At 37.8% G+C, this 24,415-nt stretch overlaps 1 long non-coding RNA gene across 1 annotated transcript; it reads left to right on the plus strand.

Annotated features, from left to right (window-relative positions):
- The first annotated feature begins 3,008 nt into the window (after positions 1–3,008).
- On the plus strand, positions 3,009–6,416 carry LOC110710916. Its single transcript, XR_002509224.1, has 3 exons — positions 3,009–3,443; positions 3,643–3,799; positions 5,518–6,416. It is a non-coding gene; the product is annotated as an uncharacterized LOC110710916 (long non-coding RNA).
- The last annotated feature ends 17,999 nt before the right edge of the window (positions 6,417–24,415 follow it).

The following is a 24,415-nucleotide window of genomic DNA, read 5'->3' on the forward strand; positions in this document are numbered from 1 at the left end:
GTCCATAGGTTGGACGTTTTTTGCTGCAGGTCCACCAAATGGAGGTGGCTGCATAAAATACTGTTGTTGCGGCACAAATGGTAAGTTTGGTACCGCCTGGGCACTATGAAAGCCGGACTGACGGGAGGTGCCGCCTGACTGACTCTCATGGTACGACTGAGTATGCCTCATCGAGGCATTTCGCAAACTGTCTTGAAAATTTGAAGTAGAAGCCGACTCTGACAATCGGTCACTCTTCTTCTGCTCTAGCAGTAGCCGAGCATCTGTGAACGTTTGCTTTGACCCGTCCGCCTGAATATGATGAACCGGTTTCCTATTTCCTGTAGGATAACGGAATTTTGTGAAATCAAGGGCAGGTGGCTCCCGCTTCCTAGATTTAGGATGAGGAGTCGCCTCTCGCCCTTGAACTGGCTTCCTCTTCTGTGAAGTGGAAGGCTTCTTGGCCGACTGCTCCTTGACTGAAGCAGGCGGCTTCTTGTTGATCAACTCTTGGATCTCTCCCTTGAAGTCCCTCATGAAAGTCATGAGTTCGTTCCTTGTGATGGGAGCAGACCCATCAGTCGGCTGTTGCCGAGCAGGCGGTGCGCCTGCTGGCTCGCTTCCTGTTTGAAGATGCTCCCGTTCCCTCCTTTCGGTATGACGGGTACGTCGGGCCCTTAGGGTCCCGTCTGGAGCTGTATGAGTTTCAACTTCAAATTCACTTTCGGTGTCATGGTCCGACTGAACTTGAGGGTCGTTTAGGGGACGCCTCTCTTCAGGAGTCGGTACAGACTTGGATGCCATCTCTGAAGTACTCTCCCCACAGACGGCGCCAAATGTTTCGGGGTTTTCTGATGTCCTGCGGGAGAGTTACAATTCCGAGACTGGAACCGGACGCCTGTACCTGCAAAATAACGGAGACTCCTGAGAGCTCCGCCTCCAACGGTCAAGTTAGTACCTGATTAAGGAGTAATTAATACGGAAATTAAAGTAATAAGACCTCTCTAGGTGAGAGTGTTTAATGTTGGTAATCTGCTTTGTTAGCGAGATTAGCCGGTTATTAGTGTTCCGTAATGTTTCTGTTCTTCTCTGTTCTTCAGGTGAGATTAATTGCTTGATCAATTGCTCTCTCAATTCCTTGATGTTTTTCTTCATTCCCTTTAATGAGGATTAATTAAGTATTTATAGTCTTGAGAAGCGTGCCACTCTCTAGGTTTAGGGTAAACCTAGGGCTGACCGGGCCTCTAGACAGGATTGGGCCTTGTTGGCCGGTTTTCCCATTTGGCATGGGTGGACACGTGGCGTGCCTCGATTGGTCCGTAGAGGACGTATCTGTGATTGACACGTGGCAGGCTCCTATTGGCCTACGTGAAGGACACGTGGCGGAACCTGGTTGGTCCACTTGTCAGACGGTGATTGGTGGATAAAAATCCCCTAATCAACTACTATATATAGAAATTTTATAGAATATATTATATAATATGTACTCATGATTAAAATTAATTAGTCGTGAATATAATAATTATTTCCTAATATATTGACATTAGTCAAAGCTTTTTTTAACTTGAATGAATGTTAATGGACTTTGGGTTAAGTTATGTATGCCCCAAAATTATATATTTTGATATGGCACAAGTGTCAATTTGTTGTAGTGTCACCTAAGACAAGGAGATATAGTAAGGTTTTGTTTAGTGTCTTATCTGATATGATCTAAATTTTTAGATTTGGTCTAGTCTGATTTGATTTAATAATTATCAAAACAAAATACAAAATTAGCCATATTTAGCAATAAGTAAGTGATTATAATTAAAAGTTCTGATCTGGATTTATTAAGGAATAAGTAATAATTATCTGAAATAAGTTAAAGAGAACAAGTCTATAAAACCCCAGTCGTTTGTAAGAAAAGTAGAGTAAGTAATTTCAATTATAACAATTGATTATTAATAAAAGATTAATAATGTTGATTTCTAACAAGTACACACACTATTATATTGTTTCCTATATACGTAGTATATATAATTATTATTGATTAATGGGTCAAAAACTAAAAATGATTTAGGTGAATAACACATCATCATGTAATAACTAGATTTGGCAAATTGGATATTCGGGACGAGTTTGGATCGGGTCAATAACTAAACTGCTTGTGAACTTCCGTGTATTCAAGCAATTAAACATTAGTGTAGAAAACAATGTAACATAAATCATTGCTATAAAGTTAAGTAATGATAAACATTATCATTTTTTCTTACAACTAAGATTTGAATATTTAATGAGGTTATTACATCAATTTATCATTTTACCTATTTAACTAAGGCCAAATAAAAAAATAGTCACAGAGTAACTTACTAGTTAATACTCCAAATACTATCTTAATAATCTAATAAAAGTTGACTAACAACATTATTAGAGCTGAGTAATATTAGCTGGTTGTTAAAACACGTTTTAACAACTTGATTCCAAATATTTTTATCTAGCCATACTCATATACTCGTATGGGTTTTCAATTCGAAATGAACTATCTCGAATTAAAACTTGATACATTTAGAGTAAACCTAGTCATATTATGTACTTCCTCCATTTTCTTTTACTTGCAACACTTCCCTAAGAAGAAAATGTCACAATACTTAAAACACACTATAAAAGGAAAGTTACTTTAGGGAAAAATTATACTATATCCCTTATTTAAAGCACATGACCCACTAAATTACACTCCTAACAATCACTCATCCTATTTTAAAGTTTATTATATCATGTAAACCCCACATTTCTTAATTACCGCGCTAAAGGGTGTATTGCATCTACAAGAAAACGGAGGAAGTAATAGTTTAGTCTTTGGTCTAGCTAGCTCACTTCATATGCAGTTTTTCAATACTATTAAATTACATAATTTATATTTTACAAGACCACACAACTAAACTAATAATGTAACTAAATAAAACTTTCCATCATATGTGTAATGCAAATTTGCAACTATGCTCATTTATCTACTACTCTTTTTTTTTTTTTTTTTTTTTTTTTTTTTTTTTTTTGACAAGTATATATCTACTACTCAATTGTTATGTAATTATTTTACACTCAAAAAAATAAAGTAAAAAGTAGCAAGAAAGTCGTATACTAAATTACAATTTTATAAATAAAGTTGTTAACCAATAATTTTTTTTTTATCAATATTGCAATTCTACAAAATATACAAGTGAAATTTAGGAGGGAAAATTACCTCCATAAGCAATTAACCATACAACGTAGTTAAAATTTTAGGGAAATTCTCCCCTCTAAAAGCAGTCTTTGGCGGAAAAACTTCCTCCAAATACATGTAATTTATTATAAAAAAAAAAAAAATAAAAAAAAAAAGGAAGGAAAGCCTACTCCCTCCTGTGTTCTTCAGTTCTTCTCTTCATGTTCCATTCTCTTCTCAATCATCTACTCTCTTCTCTACTGAAGTAGGAAATCTCAAATTATAGGTCATTTCTTTCTATCGGTTTAATTTATTTTTAACATAGTTGATATCAATTTGGGGTTTCCATAGATTGTGATTTTTTTTTTAATCTATCACCATTTCCCATAGATCAAGAGATGGAGGAATTATAATGAATTCGAAGATGAATCCTCGAAATAATAACAAAACTTGAGCTCCAACTCTCTTCCTTTTCTTCTTTTCAGATGACGCCGCCACTGACGCCACCGCATAGCGTCTTTCTGGCATATTGCGGTCGAATGGTATCAGCGATTTCAAGTTCAAAGTAGTCCGTTCTCATGAAGCTAGACGAGATCTCATATCTGCGCCATCCATTCATCATCTTTGTAAAAGCATTGTTTGGTAACACTCCTTTGTTTATTCATTTTATCATAATAATTCATTCAATTGATTTGAGAGTATAAATTTGCAATTGCTTTATGTTACGTTTGGATACTCATAATTTAAATCCAATTCCAAAACATGGAAAATTTTGAAGTATCTGTAAAGTCTATTTATTTACTCCGTACAATATAAGCAATTAACAAATGCATAGTACATCATCATTATAATTATGGAGTATTGTTTTATCAAGTTTTAGGACCTAAGAAAATGGGGAATAAAATTGAACAATTGCACCTGAATTTTGTTTCTATCTATTCGACCTTAATCAGGCTGTTAACACACAATTGAGAAAATTGATTATTTTTTAAATTACAAATAATTTATCTTTAGATGTTGGAGTAGATGAGAGGTAAGAAAGGTTTATCAATGGCGGATCACGGGATAATGGAAGTTTTGGGTTGGTGTTACAGTTGGTGAGGAGAGATAATATTCATGTAATCTAGTGATTTATCACACGTAATTAGTGTCTAGAATAATGGCAATGTACACCTAAAAACTTTCAACCATCACCAATTAGAGTACTATTTCTATATTCAATTTAATAGCTATGACTTTAAACATATGAAATTAGAAAAAATGGTCTGACATATATTCTGCACTATTATTAGTAGTTCTGGTTGCATCAATAAAAGATATATATGCAAGGGTATTACTTTGCTTCAAGTGTTCAAGGGTATTGCTGGGATTGATGTTTATATATATGCATACACTCCCTTCTTTTAATTTTATTGTCCTGTGTTGCTCTTGGTCTATTTTCAAGTAATTGCTCTAGTTATCTATCATCACTCTATTTTCAAGTAATTTCCGTGGCATAATTCGTGGCACAAGAGTCAATTTGTTGTAGTGTCTTAAATCTAAGAAGCTCTCTTATCATAGATCCAAGAAAAAAAAATACCCACGTGCAGAATCGGTTCTTATAAATGCAGGCCTTAGTTTCTTGAGAAAAGCGAGTCATGATATGAAATCAGCCCTGTGGTGAGGAGTTCATCCTTATTAAAAATTATTTGGTTAGCCAAGCTTGCATAGGATGCAAACAGGGGAAATAGCCACCCTTTAATAGTTTAATGCATCAGGCATAGGGTACAGGGACGTTAGTAGTTGTCATTTTAAAAACATGTATGATCATTTTCAGCTTGATGAACACAGGAAAAAACAAAATAGCAGTGATGTTGCGGTCTGTGGAGTGGAGCAGCTTTGCCTTTTCCCATATGACCTTGTCCATTGAGAGTTGAATCGATATACAAATTTTTAAATTGGTCTGGTTACATTTGTTATAGCTAGTTTACTTAAAATGAGGGATTTGCTGGTGCTGTGGATGGCATTGGAGATGTGTAGTTTCAGTTATTTAAGCGTTCCACATTTTACTTCAAGCTGCATATAATCAACTTAGTTTAACTTGTGGAAATGTGCTACATTATATCTAAGCACAAAGCCTTGGTGACTAAGTAAAGCACTAGAATCCTAATAATACAAGACTAAGAAACAAGATGTATACATAATTGTTGTTTCCTAAACACACCAAGACTTTCCTTAATAATCGGATTTCTAGCATCATGTAACAAGAATTTTGGTTGCATCAGAATTTAGAATTGGAAATTCCAGTATATAAATAAACAAGAATTTCCATTATATTTATAAAAAAAAAAAGGAATTTTGACTTGGACTATTTGCTGCAGATGTTGAGGTAGTCTGGTGTCAGGAAGAGCCAATGAACATGGGCGCTTACAGCTATATTTCACCTCATCTATGTCCACATCTTTCGACCATTGTGTTTGCTGACGACATTGAGTATGTTGGGCGCGTTCCATCTGCTGCAACTGCTACCGGTTTTAGCAAAGGACAGACCGAGCTTCTGTAGAAGGCATTGCAGTCATAGCCAATCCCATTCCCATTAACCAGTAAGATGGTGCACGCTTAACACAGATGGAGCAGCAAATGGCTCTCTTGAGCTAGCTGGGGGAGGGGATATTATCAGAGATGAGAGAAGTTGATTTCGAGGTGTTCAGCCAACTTTGGGTGTTGCTCAGCTTTTCGAGCTGAAATTCTGGCTCTTAAGAAGGGTCTGATCTTAGCCAGGGATCTCAGTATTGACACACTTGTGGTGTAGTTAGATAATAAGGCTTATATTGAAGTGCTATCAAATTAAACAAGCAAGATAATGTGAGTGAATGTGCCTACTTAATTGATTTCTGTAATGATTTGATACAAAAGGAAGATTGGGAAGTCCAGGTGCTTCAAGGCTATCCTGAAGGCAATCGCATAGCGAACTTGCTTGCAAACATTGGTGTAGCTCTATCAAATGATTTTAATTTAGCGTTAGATGTTCCTTTAGAACTAGCTAAGGTTCCCAAAAGGAGGATATCGAAGGATGGCTATTCCAAACTGGTTCCCCCTTAGTGCCATGCTAGTGTCGTACCTTTCTAGTTTTATTTAGTTGGTTTGTTGACTTGGTTTTGTTTTTTTGGTGCCTGTATATCTTGTCAAAAATGAAACATGGACCTTTTATTCAGCTTTCTTGGTAGCAATTGTTCTTTGGAGAAAGCTCGTGGTACACAAAAACTATTTTTGATTTTAAGATCCTTTTTACTTAGTATTTTAAGACATGCATCTATATGAAGTATTGCTGCAAAATTTTATAATAGGAAGTGTTATTAACAATTTGGCTCATGTATAATCTTTTAGGGAAACGTGTTGTACCTTTTACCAGCTTAGTGCAATTTCCAGAAGTTCATTTGAGAATAATTTATTTTATGTATATGTTATACAATTTGTATTATAAACTAATCTTGAAAAATGCAAACAAAAGACCCAGAATTAATAATTACAAATTGAAAAAAAAAATGTTTTGTAGGCTATTTTTGCGCTAAGGTTTTTTTTCGAAAATTATTAACAATAATTACAAGGTGCGATATTTTGAAAATGAAATAATTTGAATTTTATTTGAGTAAATGTAATACGATTATTAATTTATAGTGGTGCATAATCAAGTTTCCATCAATTTTACTTGTAAGAATTTGTAAAAAACTTTTTATTTTTACATAGGTTATATCTCATGATTAAAACTAAAAGATTGATAACATTAATTTAAGTTTATTTTCTTTACAAAAAATATGATCTGTTTGTATTAACATACTGCCACGGAAATAAATTTTAATGTTGCACAAGTGTGAGAATGATTGTCACGGTATAAAAAAAAAGTACCCATGAAACTAGTGTATGTTTGCCACGAGAAAAATTATTTGTTGTGGCAACAATGTCCTTTTGCCACGGGAACATAATTTCTTGTTGCAAAAGTGTTTATTTGCCACGGGAAAAAAATTTAGTCGTGGCACTAGTTTCAATTAGCCACGAACTTCATTTTTCCCGTGGCATAATTTTTGTTGTCATATCAAGTTTATTATTGAATTTATTTTTCCCGTGGCTAGCTCAAATTATGCCACGAATTTTGTATTCCCGTGGCATAATTCGTGGCACAAGTGTTAATTTGTTGTAGTGCTTGTGTCAGGCTTGATAAGAACCCTACAATAAAATCTCCTTGGATTGCTGAATCTCTAAAAGATGATTTTAGGGCCAACCCTGAAATCACGGTCAAGGGAATGAAAGAATTGATTATACAACGACATGGGATTAGGTGTAAGAAAAGTCAATTATATAGAGCAAGGAGCATATTAAAGGATATGATGGATGGGTCTCATCAGGAGTGTTATGCTAGGTTACCCACTTACATACAAATGATCCTTGATAGAGAGTGTCGTGTAATTTGTGGGATTACATGGAGAACACCTGAAGTGCCTTCTGCAAATCCTATGTTCAAGAAAATTTTCATTAGTTTTGACGCTCTTTATAATGGGTTTCTTAGTGGTTGTAGACCCTTCATAGGTGTAGATGGTACACACTTGCGGGGTAGATATGAAGGCACTCTGCTGGTTGCTGCATCTTTAGATGGTGACAATGGGATTCTTCCCATTGCATATGCGGTGGTGGATAAAGAAACTAAAGAGAATTGGTCCTTCTTTTTTATCATTTAAAGAGAATGGCGGATGAGGAAACTAGAAAGACATGGGTTATCATGAGTGACAGACAAAAGGTAACGACTCATAATATTTTTATCAATACTTTTTATTAAATTTTTTTCTTAACGTTTTTGCATCACTTACATATGATGTTAGGGGTTAGACATTGCGTTGGATGAACAATTTCCTGAAGTATCAAGGAGGGTTTGTGCAAGATATTTGTACGCCAATTTTAAGCAGCAACGACATGGAGATTTAATGAAGAACTACTTTTGGGTAGCCACAAAAGCACACTCTCCATATGTATTCCTTAAGGCAATGGCACAAATAAAAAAGAATCATACAGATGCTTATAATTATTTGAATGACGTACCTTTGGAATTATGGGCTAGACATATGTTTGATCAAGAACTCAAGGTATCAAATTCATTAAACTCAAGTATTTTTTTTATTTGTTTTAATTTCTATATTTTGATCATTTTCATCCAAATTCCATGAACATGACCCATTCTTATAAATATCGGTTCCAGAAGTGACTAACAATTTTGTCGAGTCTCTTAATGGAAAAATTAGAGAATTGAGAAGCCAACCTATTAAGACAATGCTTGAGGGACTTAGAAGACAATGTATGAAGAAATTGGAAAAAAAGAGAAGGTTTGCACTGAAATAGGATGGCAAATTGTGCCCTAAAGTAAAGAAGATGGTAGATTGGGCTTGGGGTGATGGATATTTTTGTAAACCAACTGCTTCCGGCTATGGAGTATTTGAAGTCAAAGATATGCATGTTTACTTTTGTGTGGATTTGAATAAGTGGACTTGTATGTGTCAGGCATGGAAAAATGTGGGAATCCCTTGCAAACATGCTGCATCTGCTATCATGTATCTAAGGAAGGAGATTACTGATTTTGTGCATCCTTGTTACTCTAAGGAAGCCTATTTAAGGACTTAAAAAGGTTTCATACACCCAATTTCAGACATAAATATGTGGCCAGAAGATGATCAACCACGACTTACTCATCCCGAGTTGACTAGGAGAGCTGGGAGACCTAAAACTCAGAGGCACAAAGAAAAAGGTGAGACTCCTAATATGAAAAGGTCCATAGTTGTTCGATGTATCATTTGCAAGTGTCTTGGACACAATAAAAGAGGTTGTCAAGGAGGAGAAACTAAAAAAAAAAAGTCGAGCAAGCTAAACAACAATGGGAATCAGACGAGAACCTGAACAGATCAATATCTTACAACAATTGTATCGTCGCAATACACCAAGTTCCTCACTGAACAGTAGTATTTTAGTTTTTTTTTTTTTTAATTATTAATATTACTTTTTGGGCATGTAGTCATGAAATTTTTTGGGTTACAAACAATGATGTTGAAAGTGCAGTACATTGACTTTTTAATTGTTTTTAATTAATTTATGCATGACTAAGGATATATTTTTGTTTTATTAGCTGTAATCTTAGTTTCATGAGGAGAAAAAAGTTACACTACTATTGGTTCATGTACATATATATGGACATCTTATATATATAATGGTCTGATTACGTTTTTATGCTAATATGTGGCTTTATTGCTTTAGTTTAATAAAAAAAATTAATGGAGAATTTAACACCGTTAACTATTAGGCACTAATATTGAACAATTATCTAATGACAGGACACTAAAGTGGGAATATTGAAACCATGGTTCACCAAAGTGGAATTTACTTAAACGTTGGAACACCAAAGTGTAAATTTTCCTTAAGAATATGTGAAAATTTTTGAGTTTTGATGGATGAATTTGAGGAGATCTTGAAAGGAAAGTGAGTTTGGAGGTTTGAAAATGGAGGTTTTAGAGAGAGAAAGTGTGAATGAAGAAGAAGAAGTAAGAAAGAAAAAGAAAAGAAAGGAAAAGAAAGAAATATAATGTCGGCCATAAAAATAGGCGCGCCCGATCGGGCGAGAGTGTGTTCTGCTGAAGTATGAAGTGCGCGCCCGATCGGGCGAGCTTCACCCGACATTTCTTTTTGTGTCACTCGATTTCTCCAAAATTCCGCCCGATCGGGCGACCTCGCCCGATTAGGCGAAATTTCCCTTGATTTTCTTCCTTCCTTGCTCGCCCGATCGGGCGTGCCTCGCCCGATCGGGCGAATTAAAGCTCCGATAAAATCCATATTTCGCGCCCGATCAGGACTCCTTGCCCGATCGGGCACTTTTTTCTCGATTTCTGACCTCTAGGTGCGCGCCCGATCAGGCCCATACCCAATCAAATGGTTCTTTTTTCTTCAAACTTTTTCTCTTGAAAACTCCTTACTTTATGATCTAAAACCTGTACAAAAACACTTATGAAAGGTAAAATTTCACTCTCCTCACCTCTCTAAAAAAATATAAAAATAAAATAAAATAAAAACTAGTCTAGAAAGAAAGAAATACGGGTTGCCTCCCGCAAAGCGCTGGTTTATCTAGGTCCCGCACGACCCTTTTACCACATTGAAGCTCAAAGTGAATCGGAACCGCTTAGGTGAAGTAGTTCAACTGCACCAATCGTAGCCCCCTCATGATATAGCTTGAGTCTTTGGCCATTAACCTTGAACTCGTTACCATGTTCATCGAAAACCTCCACAGAACTGAATCTATTAGCCCTTTTGACAGTAAAAGGACCCAACCACCTTGACTTCAACTTTCCTGGGAAAATTTTAAGTTTGGAGTTGAACAACAATACTTTATCACCTTCTTTGAATTCTCTTGGAAGGATCATCTTGTCGTGCCATCTCTTTATCTTCTCCTTGTAGACACGAGCACTATCATAGGCCGTCAACCTAAACTCATCGAGTTGGTTAAGTTGAAGTAACCTCTTTTCTCCCGCTAATTTGGCATCCAAATTGAGCTCCTTAATAGCCCAATATGCCTTGTATTCTAATTCTACCGGAAGATGACATGCTTTACTGTACACGAGTCTATATGGAGTAGTACCTATTGGGGTCTTAAACGCGGTTCTGTATGCCCAAAGGGTGTCATCCAACTTATCACTCCAGTCTTTCCTTGATTTTGCCACCATCTTTTCTAGAATGGCCTTGATCTCACGGTTGGAAACTTAAACTTGGCCACTAGTTTGGGGATGGTAGGCTAAACCTGTCCTATGGTAGACACCATACTTTTTGAGGAGGGTGTCTAACTTCCGCTCATGAAAGTGAGATCCTCCGTCATTGATTATAGCTCTAGGCACTCCAAATCTTGGAAAGATAGTCATCTTAAAAGTCTGTGGACCACCTTGGCATCATTAGTAGGAGTAGTGATGGCCTCAACCCACTTGGATACATAATCGACGGCGACAAGTATATAGCGGTTCCCTTTTGAAGAAGGGAACGGTCCCATGTAATCAACACCCAAAACATCAAAAATTTCAACTTCCAAAATTCCAATTTGAGGCATCTCATGCCGCCGTGAGATGTTGCCAGTCCTCTGGCAAGAGTCACAAGCCTGCACAAAAATGTTAGCATCCTTAAACATAGTAGGCCAATAGAAACCTGACTCATTAATCTTGGCCGCCGTTTTGGTGGGGCCATGATGTCCTCCATATGGTGAGGTGTGGCAACTAGTAAGCACTGAACTTCCCATTCGGGAACACACCTGCAAAATAATCCATCTGCACACTCACGAAACAAAAAAGAATCATCCCAAAAATAATGTTTAACATCAGAAAGGAATTTCTTTTTCTGTTGGTAGGACAAGTCAGGAGGTAGAGTACCACCCACTAAATAATTAGCAAAGTCAGCATATCATGGGTGTTGCTCTACAACTGCATATAGGTTGTCATCAGGGAAAGAATCATCTATAGGAAGAGAATCATTACCCTCATCATACCTGATACGTGACAAGTGGTCTGCCACTACGTTCTCTGCTCCCTTTTTATTTTTATCTCGATATTGAAATCTTGGAGCAAAAGAACCCAACGGAGTAGCCTAGGATTTGATTACGCCTTAGCTATCAAGTACTTCAAAGCTACACGGTCAGTAAAAACAATGACTTTAGAGCCAACAAGATATGATCTAATTTTTTCTAAAGCATATATGACAGCAAGAAACTCCTTCTCCGTTGTAGCATAGTTGACTTGGGCTTCATCCAAAGTTTTTCTTGCATAATAAATAGTATGCAAAACCTTGTCCTTTCTCTGTCCGAGCACGGCTCCTAGTGCAAAGTCACTTGCATCGCACATGATCTCGAAGGGTAGATTCCAATCGGGAGCACATATGATGGGTGCCGATATCAAAGCCTGCTTAATCCTGTTAAAAGCCTCAAGACACTCGTCAGTAAAAATAAAAGGGGCATCCTTGAGTAAAAGCCGAGTCAGTGGTTTAGCAATTTTAGAAAAGTCTTTGATAAAGCGACGATAAAACCCCGCATGACCCAAGAAACTTCTAACTCCCTTAACATTAACTGGGGGAGGTAATTGCTCAATCACTGAAATCTTAGCTTTATCTACTTGTATGCCCTTGTCAGATACAATGTTACCTAGAACTACTCCCTCTATCACCATAAAGTGACATTTCTCCCAGTTTAGTATCAAGTTGCATTCTTCACAGCGTTTCAAAATTTATCGAGATTTATTAGACATGAATCAAATGAAGAACCATACACGCTAAAATCATCCATAAAGACTTCCATAATAGACTCTATGAAATCAAAAAAGATGCTCATCATACAACATTGAAAGGTAGCGGGGGCATTACATAAACCAAAGGGCATCCTACGATAAGCAAAAGTACCATAAGGGCATGTAAAGGTTGTCTTTTCCCGATCTTCAGGGTGAATTGGAATTCGGAAAAAATCCCGAATACCCATGCAAATAGCAAAAGAACTTATGGTTGGCTAACCTCTCAAGCATTTGATCTATAAAGGGGAGGGGGAAGTGGTCCTTTTTAGTGGCTATATTTAGTCTACAGTAATCAATGCACATACGCCACCCTTACAGTTTGACAGGGGTTAAATCGGTCGCTACAATCTAACTCTCAATCAAACAATACTTATACGAACACCCTATAACCAAGTACAATGGCAAATAAAGGTTCGGTCCACGAGGAACGAGAGTAATTGCAAATCAATCTTAAACCTAAGCTAGTTCGAAATCAATGGAAAATGGTGTTCTAAAATACTACTAATAAGATGGAATAAATCAATAAACTAAGACACTAGGGAGAACGGGAATTCACCAAACCATCGGTAACTACGCAACAAGGAATCACAGAGAAAAACGGGATATGCAAAGACTATATGTCTGATAAATATCATGTGATAGGAAGACAACGGGCAATACTAAGCTTGGATTTCTCATGCACTTAACATTACTCGATACATAATCAAACCACATTCAATAATGAAATACTCAATTCACAATCTCTTGTTCAAATCAAGGATATCATGCAATCAAATTCAAGATTCTAGGTTAGCTACTCCTATTATAATGAATTAACATGCAATCGCATATAATCAATTTAATCACAATCCGTTTATCAAAATCAATCCTCAATTACATAGATTACCTAGGCCGGGTTTCATCTCGAAACCCTAGCTAGGAGACTACTCACACATATTCATAATCAAAGCAATAATGAATTCCAAAAGCATAATAGATATAAACATGAATTCTGATTAAGGAATAATAAAGCTTGATTAATAAACAAGAATGAATAATACCAATTGTATTGATGCGAATCAATGGAAAAGTTCAGAACTTTGATATCCGTCGTCAATGAATAATACAAAGAACCTTCGCAAATCTTGCTTCAAATCCATCCAAGAAAACTAAAATCTCTAGGAAATTCTCTAAGAAAACTAATGAATCTCTAATACTAAGAACGTTCTCCAATAACTCTCTACCAAGGCTCTCAAAACTATCTCTAAAACTGTCTCCGGAATCCTCTTAAAGTTGGGCCTTATATACGTCTTCTAATTCGGAGAAGTCAAGCGCGTAGTTAACCCTGGATCAGCACGGCCGTGCTGTATTTGGCACGGCCGTGCTAGCTTGTCAGTAAGTAAACCGGGTTTCTTCTTCAAATTGGCACGGCCGTGCTATATATGGCACGGCCGTGCAGCTTCCTGGCACGGCCGTGCTGAATTTGGCACGGCCGTGCTAATGCCTGGCACGGCCGTGCTGAATCTGGCACGGCCGTGCTGAATCTGGCACTGGCACGGGCATGGAAATTGGCTTGGCACGGCCGTGCTAATGCCTGGCACGGCCGTGCTTAATCTGGCACGGCCGTGCAGCATAGGCAGGAAGGTTGCAGGTTTGGTCTTCTTAAAACAGTCACAACTTCTTATCCAGAGCTCCGTTTAAGGCGTGCAATATATCGTTGGAAAGCTCTTCAAGTTTACTTTCCAATGCAATTGGAATCACTCCATTATCATTTGTATACTAAAAGTTGTGAGCAAAATAGTGAACAGGTGTCATATTTGTGAACTGTTCTGCCTTGTCTGCTACTTAACTTGCCTTTCAAGGCCTTGAGAACCGCAGCAAAGCCTTAGCTTGGTGGACTAGGATCGATAATAGCCTGATTACGCACCAATGGTTCGGGACTCGACATAACTTGGTCAACTATACCTGTTATCACACCAAAAACAGACCGAAACCCGTGAAGCACGTAATATGAAGGAAACGAGTGTAACAAGGCAATAAACGACCAAAACGGGCCTAAATACATCCAAAATCACCCATTTATATGCCTTAAAGCGCGCCCTAATGTGCGCTTGTCAAAATCCCCCAAGCTACACTTTTGCTAGTCCTCGAGCAAAACTAAGGGATACACACACACATGATCAAATAAACTATTGCCATTACATATAAATCCAATTTAGCACGGAATGAAGTCAATGGATCCTACTTAGAACAACCATGCACGGAATGAAAACTCACTCAAACAAGCAACGAGACACACAATCCAAGGTATCGTTGATCAAAATGCAAACAAAACCTAAACCCAGCATAGAGAACAAAGAAGTCATGCTTCCAAACCGGCCACGTCCTCCCCTTTTGCTTCAAATCACCACCCTAATTGGCCCCTCGTGATTCCTCGAAGGAACCGGAAAAAGTGATATTTTGAGGAAATAACAAAGGTATCCCGACATCTCGATTACGCATAATCTTTCCATAGGGTTGAAAGGTATCTCCCTCCACCGTTTGAGAACCGAACACCTCTAAAGTCTAAGGGTTGTAATGTATTGGCAATGGGTAAGGTAGGTGAAAACAATTTTAAAAATGGGGTTAATTCCTAAATGAAGCGCAAGAATCACAATTCTCAAAAACAATAGTTCAAAAGATGCAACTCACATTCCACAATAAACATTGATCACACTTTTACACATCCCAAACTCTCTATGTTATACACACTCAAATCACCTTTTTCAAACTTCAAAGCTTTTATTCATATGTCCTCGCCTTTTTCACAATTCGGACGGCTTTTCTCCTTTTTTTTTGTTTTTGATTTTCTTTTCTTTTTTTTTTTCTTTTTTTTTCAAAAACAAATTTTCATATTACATCTTTACAATTAAGCTCACTTTCAAACTTTCTCAAACCAACTATCGATCATTATTCTTGATTTATACACAATAAGCTCAAACAAACCTTGCGAGGTAAACGCTTCACAACTAAGGGTTGGTAAAACATCGGCCATCGGGTTTGTAACATGGGTAACCAAGAATGGAATTAAAGGCTCAACATGGTTAGCAAGTAAGATGATGTAAAAAGAAAATTAATTTGTAACAAAACAAAAAGAACAAGAATAAGAAAAATGAAAAAGGTGCCCTCTTCCTCCCTTAAAAGTGTCAAGTCGGTCTTGGGAGCTACAAGTCAACACAAAGATCGAAACATGCGTAATCAAGGATCCAAATATGCCACTCAAGAAGAATGATGAAGGCTAGAACAATAAAACCTCACGGGATTCAAAAACAAAGCAACTACCAATTAAGGGGATCAAATCCACAAATGGGAAGCGACTCCATCTTACCACAGCCCAAAGGCATAGAGTTTCACATGACAAAAGTGTTCTAACCAACTACCTTCGCCTAGACTCGTCTACATTGATCAACAATAGACTCAAACTGTGTATTCATCACTGGCTTAAGTAGAAATAGATATTCCACACACATTCATTCACGTTTCGAATCCAAATATGAGCATTATTCCAAAAGTTTATGCAATTAGACAAGTTTATCACGATCCAAAAATATAGGAAAAGACTATGAGGCAAATCATATAAACTAGACTACACATTCTCATAACAGAAGCTTTTCCTATATTGCACACAAAAACAAAAAAAAACTAAAGGAAAAAGGGAAAGATTTCACCAAATGCTTCTTGAAAACACACTAAGACAACATGAGATGCGGCGAAGCTCCTAATGCTACCTCCATGAGTCTTCATATCTGCACAAGTTAGATAGAAACAAACCAAAAAGAAACCAAAAGAAACTCGTTTTTTTTTTATTTTTTTATAGGAATATGAAGAAAAACAAGGGAAAATCAACAAGGAAACCATTCACCCCCCCCCCCCCCCAAGCTAGTATAGACATTGTCCTCAATGTCAGGCATCGAGAGACTACCTAGAAGGCAAAAAGGGAAAGAGAAAAGTACCTCATTGACTGGGTCTCGGGTTGCCTCCCGGAAGCGCTTCTTTAACGTCATTAGCTTGACGCAACACATGGATTACAGGTTACCCATAATCAATACTTGTCATTGCAGTGGAGATAAGCTCACCATTCTTATTCTTGACAATAGTCACCGCCCCTTTCTTAGGTACTACAAACACAGGGGAAACCCTTCCTTGATGTGTTGGAAGGGGTTTAAGCTTTACCTTTGGTGCTTCATTAGCCTCCTTTGCAGTGGCCACATCTAATGCATCTAGAAATTGCTCCTCCATGTCCCTGTTTTCCTTGTTCTCATTCAACTCAAAATCATGATTAGTATAGAATAATTCGTTACGTATATCAGAGACAATGGAATCAACAGTGTCAACCATCATGCAATTATCAGAATTAGAACAAGGATATTTCATAGTTTTATTTAAATCAAAATCTAAAACCTCCTTTCCTACTTTCAATGAAATCTTGGCACCCTTTACATCAATAAGGGCCCCCGAAGTAGCTAGGAAAGGACGTCCTAGAATTATAGGTATATGAACATCCTCATCCATATCTAGGACCACAAAGTCAACAGGTATGACAAACTTCCCCACCCTTAGGGGAACATCTTCCACTTTACCCTTTGGAAATTTGATCGATCGATCGGCTAATTGAAGGGATATGTTAGTGGGAAGAAGTTCTCCTATATTTAATCGTTGATAAACAGAATATGGCATGAGACTAACACTAGCTCCAAGATCACACAAAGCATTATCAATATTCATTTTGTTTATAGCACAAGGGATTGAAAAGCTACCCGGATCTCCTAACTTAGGAGGCATTTTGTTCATTATTATAGCACTACAGTGTTCAGTGAGGTTAACAGTTTCTACCCCTTCACAGTTTCTTCTACCACTCAATATATCTTTTAAAAACCTAGCATAGTTAGGCATTTGCTTGATAGCATCAGTGAATGGTATAGAAAGGTGGACTTCTCTCAAGGTCTCTAAAAACTTCCCGAATTGGGCATCTAGCTTATGTCTCACATATTTTTGGGGGTAGGGGAGTCTATGTAATAGGTCGGGTTCATTGGTTTGTGCTCCCACCTGTTCCTTTGGGACCTCATTAATTTTATCTTTTTCTCTGGTCCTCTCATGCTCACTTCCTACAACATTATCAGTGATAGGTGGAGTCACAGGTTGACTCTTAGGGGGTACTACTTCATCGCTCCCCCTCAATGTCTTTCCACTCCTAGTGGTGATAGCATTTACAGAGTTTTTAGGGTCAATACCTTGAGGCGGTAGTTTTGAAACTCCAACCCCATCTTTTATAGCACTAGCCAACTGAGAAATCTGGGTTTCAAGCATCTTATTATGTGTCATCACTTCACTAAACTTTTTATCAGTGGTGGACATAAAAGTGTTGAACATTTTGGCCTGGGACTCCATCATTTCCTCCAAGCTAGATTTCTGTGGTGGTCCATGAGCATAATAATTATCATTTGTAGCTCGGGAACCATGCACATTAGATTGTTGGGGATTTTTATTAGAGTACCCCTTATTATTATTCCAGTTTCCCCTGTTATTAATGCCGTTTCCCCCTTGATTGAATTGCCCTTGGGAATTATGATTCATTTGATTACCCTGTTGGTATTGGTTTTGATTTCCAAAACCACCATGTTGATTATAGGGTCCTTGGGAATTTTGGTCCCTTTGGCCCCTATTTCCCCACTGGTTTTGATAATCAAAATCATTACCTCCCTGATTATAATTGTTCCCTCTTTGATTAGGTGGCAGATATCTATTATTGTCATTCCTAGGTCCGTTATCATAAGACATAGCATTGACCTGTTCATTATTATATCTATTACCATCATTATTATTAGGATCATATGAGGGATCAAAATTACAAGCATTAGTATAATGATCATAAGACCCACAGTTTTCACAGAAAATACATCCTACAGGCATATTAGAAACGGAAGGATTAGGATTCATACCTTTCCCCTTAGATTGGGAGGGAAGATCTTGCAATGGCACGGAATTGAGCTTGGCTTTAATCACTGACATCTCCTTCCTGAGGTTCGTAATTTGTGATGTCAGGTTGCTAATGGCATTGAGGTGGTCCACTGAATAGACCGCTCCTTCACTCTTGTTCACAGCATCTCGCTCGCCGTCTTGCCAATCCATGTGGTGTCGTACCACATCTTCTATGATATCAATGACTTCTTCTTCGGTTTTGTTCATAATGGGGCCACCTGCTCCCGCATCCAAACTGGTCTTCCCTTGAGGACTCAATCCTCCATAGAAAATTTGTAAAACTTGATATGTTGGGATTCCGTGGTGTGGGCACTCTCTTTGATACTCCTTGTACCTTTCCCATGCTTCGTAGATTGACTCCCCACTCCTTTGCCGAAATCCCTGGATCAAAGCTCTAGCATCGGCCGTCTTCTTTTGGGAATAAAATCTTCCCAAGAATGCTGTCGTGACATCATCCCAAGTGTGTAGAGAGTTCGGCTTCACCTCCTTCTCTAACCATTCGAGAGCTCTCCCAATAAGTGAAAAGGGGAAAAGCTTCAATCTCACGAACTCTTGATTCACCCCATTAACCTTGATGGTATTGCAGTACTTCTCAAATTCGTTCAAATGAGCCAAAGGGCTCTCATGCTTGGCACCACTAAACTGCCTTCTCTCGATGAGGGTGATCATAGCCGGCCGGATCTCAAAATTATTGGCCTCAGTAGTGGGTGGAGCAATCCCACTTGAAGCTCTATACGCCCCAGGAGTTCCCAACTCCTTAAGGGGTCGTGGTGCTGGCCGATTGGGTTGGCGCGGTATGTCTGCCATTGGAACCTGTTGTGTGTTGTGTTTCTTTCCTTGAGAGTTTGATGACGTCAATCGAGATTTACGATTGCTCTTCAAAGTTCTTTCGATTTCTGGATCGAAGGGTATTAATTCTCTCTGTTTAGACCTGCGCATACACACTAACCAAACCAATTAAATAACAGGGCTACAAATGTAGCCAAAAGGGAAAAATCTTTTTGTGCTTTTTTTTTTATGATGAACTAGACTCAAGAAATCAAAAAGCAATTAACAAACACCGTTCCCCGGCAACGGCGCCATTTTGACAGGGGTTAAATCGGTCGCTACAATCTAACTCTCAATCAAACAATACTTATACGAACACCCTATAACCAAGTACAATGGCAAATAAAGGTTCGGTCCACGAGGAACGAGAGTAATTGCAAATCAATCTTAAACCTAAGCTAGTTCGAAATCAATGGAAAATGGTGTTCTAAAATACTACTAATAAGATGGAATAAATCAATAAACTAAGACACTAGGGAGAACGGGAATTCACCAAACCATCGGTAACTACGCAACAAGGAATCACAGAGACAAACGGGATATGCAAAGACTATATGTCTGATCAATATCATGTGATAGGAAGACAACGGGCAATACTAAGCTTGGATTTCTCATGCACTTAACATTACTCGATACATAATCAAACCACATTCAATAATGAAATACTCAATTCACAATCTCTTGTTCAAATCAAGGATATCATGCAATCAAATTCAAGATTCTAGGTTAGCTACTCCTATTATAATGAATTAACATGCAATCGCATATAATCAATTTAATCACAATCCGTTTATCAAAATCAATCCTCAATTACATAGATTACCTAGGCCGGGTTTCATCCCGAAACCCTAGCTAGGAGACTACTCACACATATTCATAATCAAAGCAATAATGAATTCCAAAATCATAATAGATATAAACATGAATTCTGATTAAGGAATAATAAAGCTTGATTAATAAACAAGAATGAATAATACCAATTGTATTGATGCGAATCAATGGAAAAGTTCAGAACTTTGATATCCGTCGTCAATGAATAATAAAAAGAACCTTCGCAAATCTTGCTTCAAATCAATCCAAGAAAACTAAAATCTCTAGGAAATTCTCTAAGAAAACTAATGAATCTCTAATACTAAGAACGTTCTCTAATAACTCTCTACCAAGGCTCTCAAAACTATCTCTAAAACTGTCTCCGGAATCCTCTTAAAGTTGGGCCTTATATACGTCTTCTAATTCGGAGAAGTCAAGCGCGCAGTTAACCCTGGATCAGCACGGCCGTGCTGTATTTGGCATGGCCGTGCTAGCTTGTCAGTAAGTAAACCGGGTTTCTTCTTCAAATTGGCACGACCGTGCTATATATGGCACGGCCGTGCAGCTTCCTGGCACGGCCGTGCTGAATTTGGCACGGCGGTGCTAATGCCTGGCACGGCCGTGCTGAATCTGGCACGGCCGTGCTAATGCCTGGCACGGCCGTGCTAATGCCTGGCACGGCCGTGCTGAATCTGGCACGGCCGTGCAGCATAGGCAGGAAGGTTGCAGGCACTTTGGTCTTCTTAAAACAGTCACAACTTCTTATCCAGAGCTCCGTTTAAGGCGTGCAATATATCGTTGGAAAGCTCTTCAAGTCTACTTTCCAATGCAATTAGAATCACTCCATTATCATTTGTATACTGAAAGTTGTGAGCAAAATAGTGAACAGGTGTCATATTTGTGAACTGTTCTGCCTTGTCTGCTACTTAACTTGCCTTTCAAGGCCTTGAGAACCGCAGCAAAGCCTTAGCTTGGTGGACTAGGATCGATAATAGCCTGATTACGCACCAATGGTTCGGGACTCGACATAACTTGGTCAACTATACCTGTTATCACACCAAAAACAGACTGAAACCCGTGAAGCACGTAATATGAAGGAAACGAGTGTAACAAGGCAATAAACGACCAAAACGGGCCTAAATACATCCAAAATCACCCATTTATATGCCTTAAAGCGCGCCCTAATGTGCGCTTGTCACAGTTCTAATGGGGATTAATTCATTCTTCTCATTAGTGATCACAATCATCCCACATTTTTTAAGCACTACCTGCACAAGAGTTACCCACTTAGAGTCAGAAATAGGATAGATAATACCTGCATCAAGTAATTTCATAACCTCTTTCTTGACTACTTCCTTCATGTTAGGATTCAATATTCTCTGGGGTTGAATCCAGGACTTATAGTTATCCTCTAAATGTATCCTGTGCATACAAAAATCAGGGCTAATACCCTTGAGATCATAAATACTGTACCCGATTGCTTTCTTATGGGTTTGAAGGACCCGTAGAATTTGGGAAGTTTGTAGGTCATTAAGTGCAGTACTGATGATCACGGGGTATAGTTCCTGCTCATCTAGAAAAATATATTTTAAGTGAGAAGGGAGAGGTTTTATTTCAGGTTTCTTGACCTCTACAGGTTTCGATTCCTGAACTAAATTTACTACCTTCATTGTCTCTTTGGGGTCTAACTCTTTTAGGGAAAGAGCTCTTTCAATATCTTGTACTTCATTACCCCAGACGCTTGCATTATCTGCAGATAAATTCCCACAAAGAATTTCCTCTAGGGGATCCCTTGCAAGAACCTGTGGCAAGCTATCATCACAAATATCGTCCATTATATCAATTATATCAATAAAACAACAATTTTCCTCTAGCATAGGCCCTTTCAAAACTTTCCCTAAATTAAAAGTAACATTATCATCACCAACAGAAAGGGTTAGTTTACCATTTTTTACATCAATAATGGCTCTTGCAGTATGGAGGAAAAGCCTACCTAATATAATGGGTATTTGTGTATCCTCTGCTATTTCTAAAACAACAAAATCAACAGGAATAAAAAATTTACCAACTCTGACAGGGACATCCTCTAAAATACCTAGGGGGTATTTTACAGAACGATCTGCCATTTGAAAAGTTATATTAGTAACTTTTAATTCTCTCATATTAAGTTTAGCACAGACAGACGATGGCATAACACTGACACTAGCACCCAAATCACACAAAGCTTTATCAATAAAAACATTCCCTAAATGACAAGGGATAGAAAAACTACCGGGATCCTTTAATTTAAGAGGGGATTTATTTTGCAATAAGGCACTACATTCCTCTGTAAAAGCTACAATTTCTACCTCATTAAAGGCCCTTTTCCTAGTCTTAATATCTTTCATAAATTTAGCATATGCAGGAACCTGAGTGATTAAATCAGTGAAAGGAACTGTAATTTGCAAGTTTTTCACAACCTCTAAGAACTTACCGAGTTGTTTATCAAACTTACTCTTCAATTGTCTATTAGGGGACGGTAGTTTGATAACTGGGCTCTGCACATCTCCTCCCTTATCCTGAGATTTACCCTGCAAATAAACATTAGAAGGGTTAGTATCTTTTTGTATCCCTACAGGGTTAGCAGGATAAGGGTTTGGTATAGAGGAATCTGGGTCAGGAACTGATCCATCTTCCTTTGGCACAGGAGGTCCATCATAATGTGAACCACTCCTTAGAGTGATCGCATTGGCATGATCTGTGGATGGATTGGTTGCGATGGTAGAGCTCACTGCTGACGGGTTTTTAGGGTATATGAAAGTTGTGCAATTTGATTATCCATGATTTTATTGAGGACTAAAATAGAATCAATTTGCGCATCCCTACTCTCCATATGCTTTTGCATGTTAGTAAGCATTACTCTAATTTCTGTCATAGCAGGGTCAGAAGATAATGAGGGTTGTGCTTGGCTTTTCTGGCCAGAATTTGGATGGTAATATTTCTGCTGTGGTGGGGGTTGCTATTGTGGTTGTTGTGGAGGTGGAGTGTTTTGTACATTGGTACTCCAGTAGGAAAGATATGGATGGTTCCGTTAACCAAGATTATAAGAGTTGGAATATGGGTTGTTCTGCCTATAGGTTTGGAAGACATTAACTTGTTCCATGGAACTCCTACAATCTTGCTCCCAATGCCCTACAATTCCACAATTTTTACAAAAAGATTCATTGTTAGCAATAGCAGAAACATTAGCTACAGAGTTAGGAGTAGCAGTAAGATTATCTAATTTTTGACAAATAGATGTTAATTGAGCTTGCAAAAAGGATACGAAATCGACACTGTGCTTTCCTTTATTTGCAAACCCTCTTGGATTCCTGTATTGAGAATTGTGTATTGCCATATCTTCGATAACCTGTCCGTCATCGTCCACATTTAAATTCATGAATCTCCCACTAGCTGCAGAATCTAGAATTGATCTAGATGAATTTCCAAGTCCATTGTAGAAAGCTTGGATCAATTGCCATTGTGCTAGATTGTGGTGGGGGCATTCTCTCTGTAGATCCTCGAACCTCTCCCAAGCCTCATATAAAGTTTCATCGGCCTCTTGAGCGAAGTTCTGAATAGCACTCCTTAGTACAGCTGTTCTCTCTACAGGGCAATATTTATTATAGAAATTCAAGGCAAGAGTTTCCAAGTCAGTAATACCAAGTGCAATTCTATTCAAACTATTAAACCATAATTTAGCCTTGCCGCATAATGAAAAGGGAAAAAGAATCTCCCTGAGACAAGAGGGGATAATCTAGACTACAAAAAATAATCAGAAAATAAAAATAAAACCGTTTCCCCGGCAACGACGCCAAATTTTGACAGGCTCAAGTCGTATTCACCTAATAAAAAAAACCTAAATCCACTAACTATGTAAATAGGGAAGAAGGGTCGAACCACAGGGAAACAAGTCAATTTATTCCTAATTAATTAGAAGCAATCTAAATTATCAAGTAACCAAATTTGTTGTAAAAGAGTAATTAAACTACTAAAGGTAAAAGTAGGAAAGGAATAAAAAGGGGATGTAAATCAATGAAGGGAAAACCTAGGACATAGGTTCACTAATAAACAATATTCCAGGGTAAATCATAATAAGCAATCATCAGGCATCAATTAATCAGATTATAAAGGGCTTTCTCTACGTATTACAATCACAGAGTTAATTTACCGGTATTAAATCTCATCTCTCGAATCTTGACTTATCCATTTATAAAGTAGTCCGCCTATTGAAACTAAGCCTACACATCAATTCTCATCTCTCGAATCTCGAATTAAT

Source organism: Chenopodium quinoa, unplaced genomic scaffold (assembly GCF_001683475.1).
Source record: "Chenopodium quinoa cultivar QQ74 unplaced genomic scaffold, ASM168347v1, whole genome shotgun sequence".
Taxonomy (NCBI): domain Eukaryota; kingdom Viridiplantae; phylum Streptophyta; class Magnoliopsida; order Caryophyllales; family Amaranthaceae; genus Chenopodium; species Chenopodium quinoa.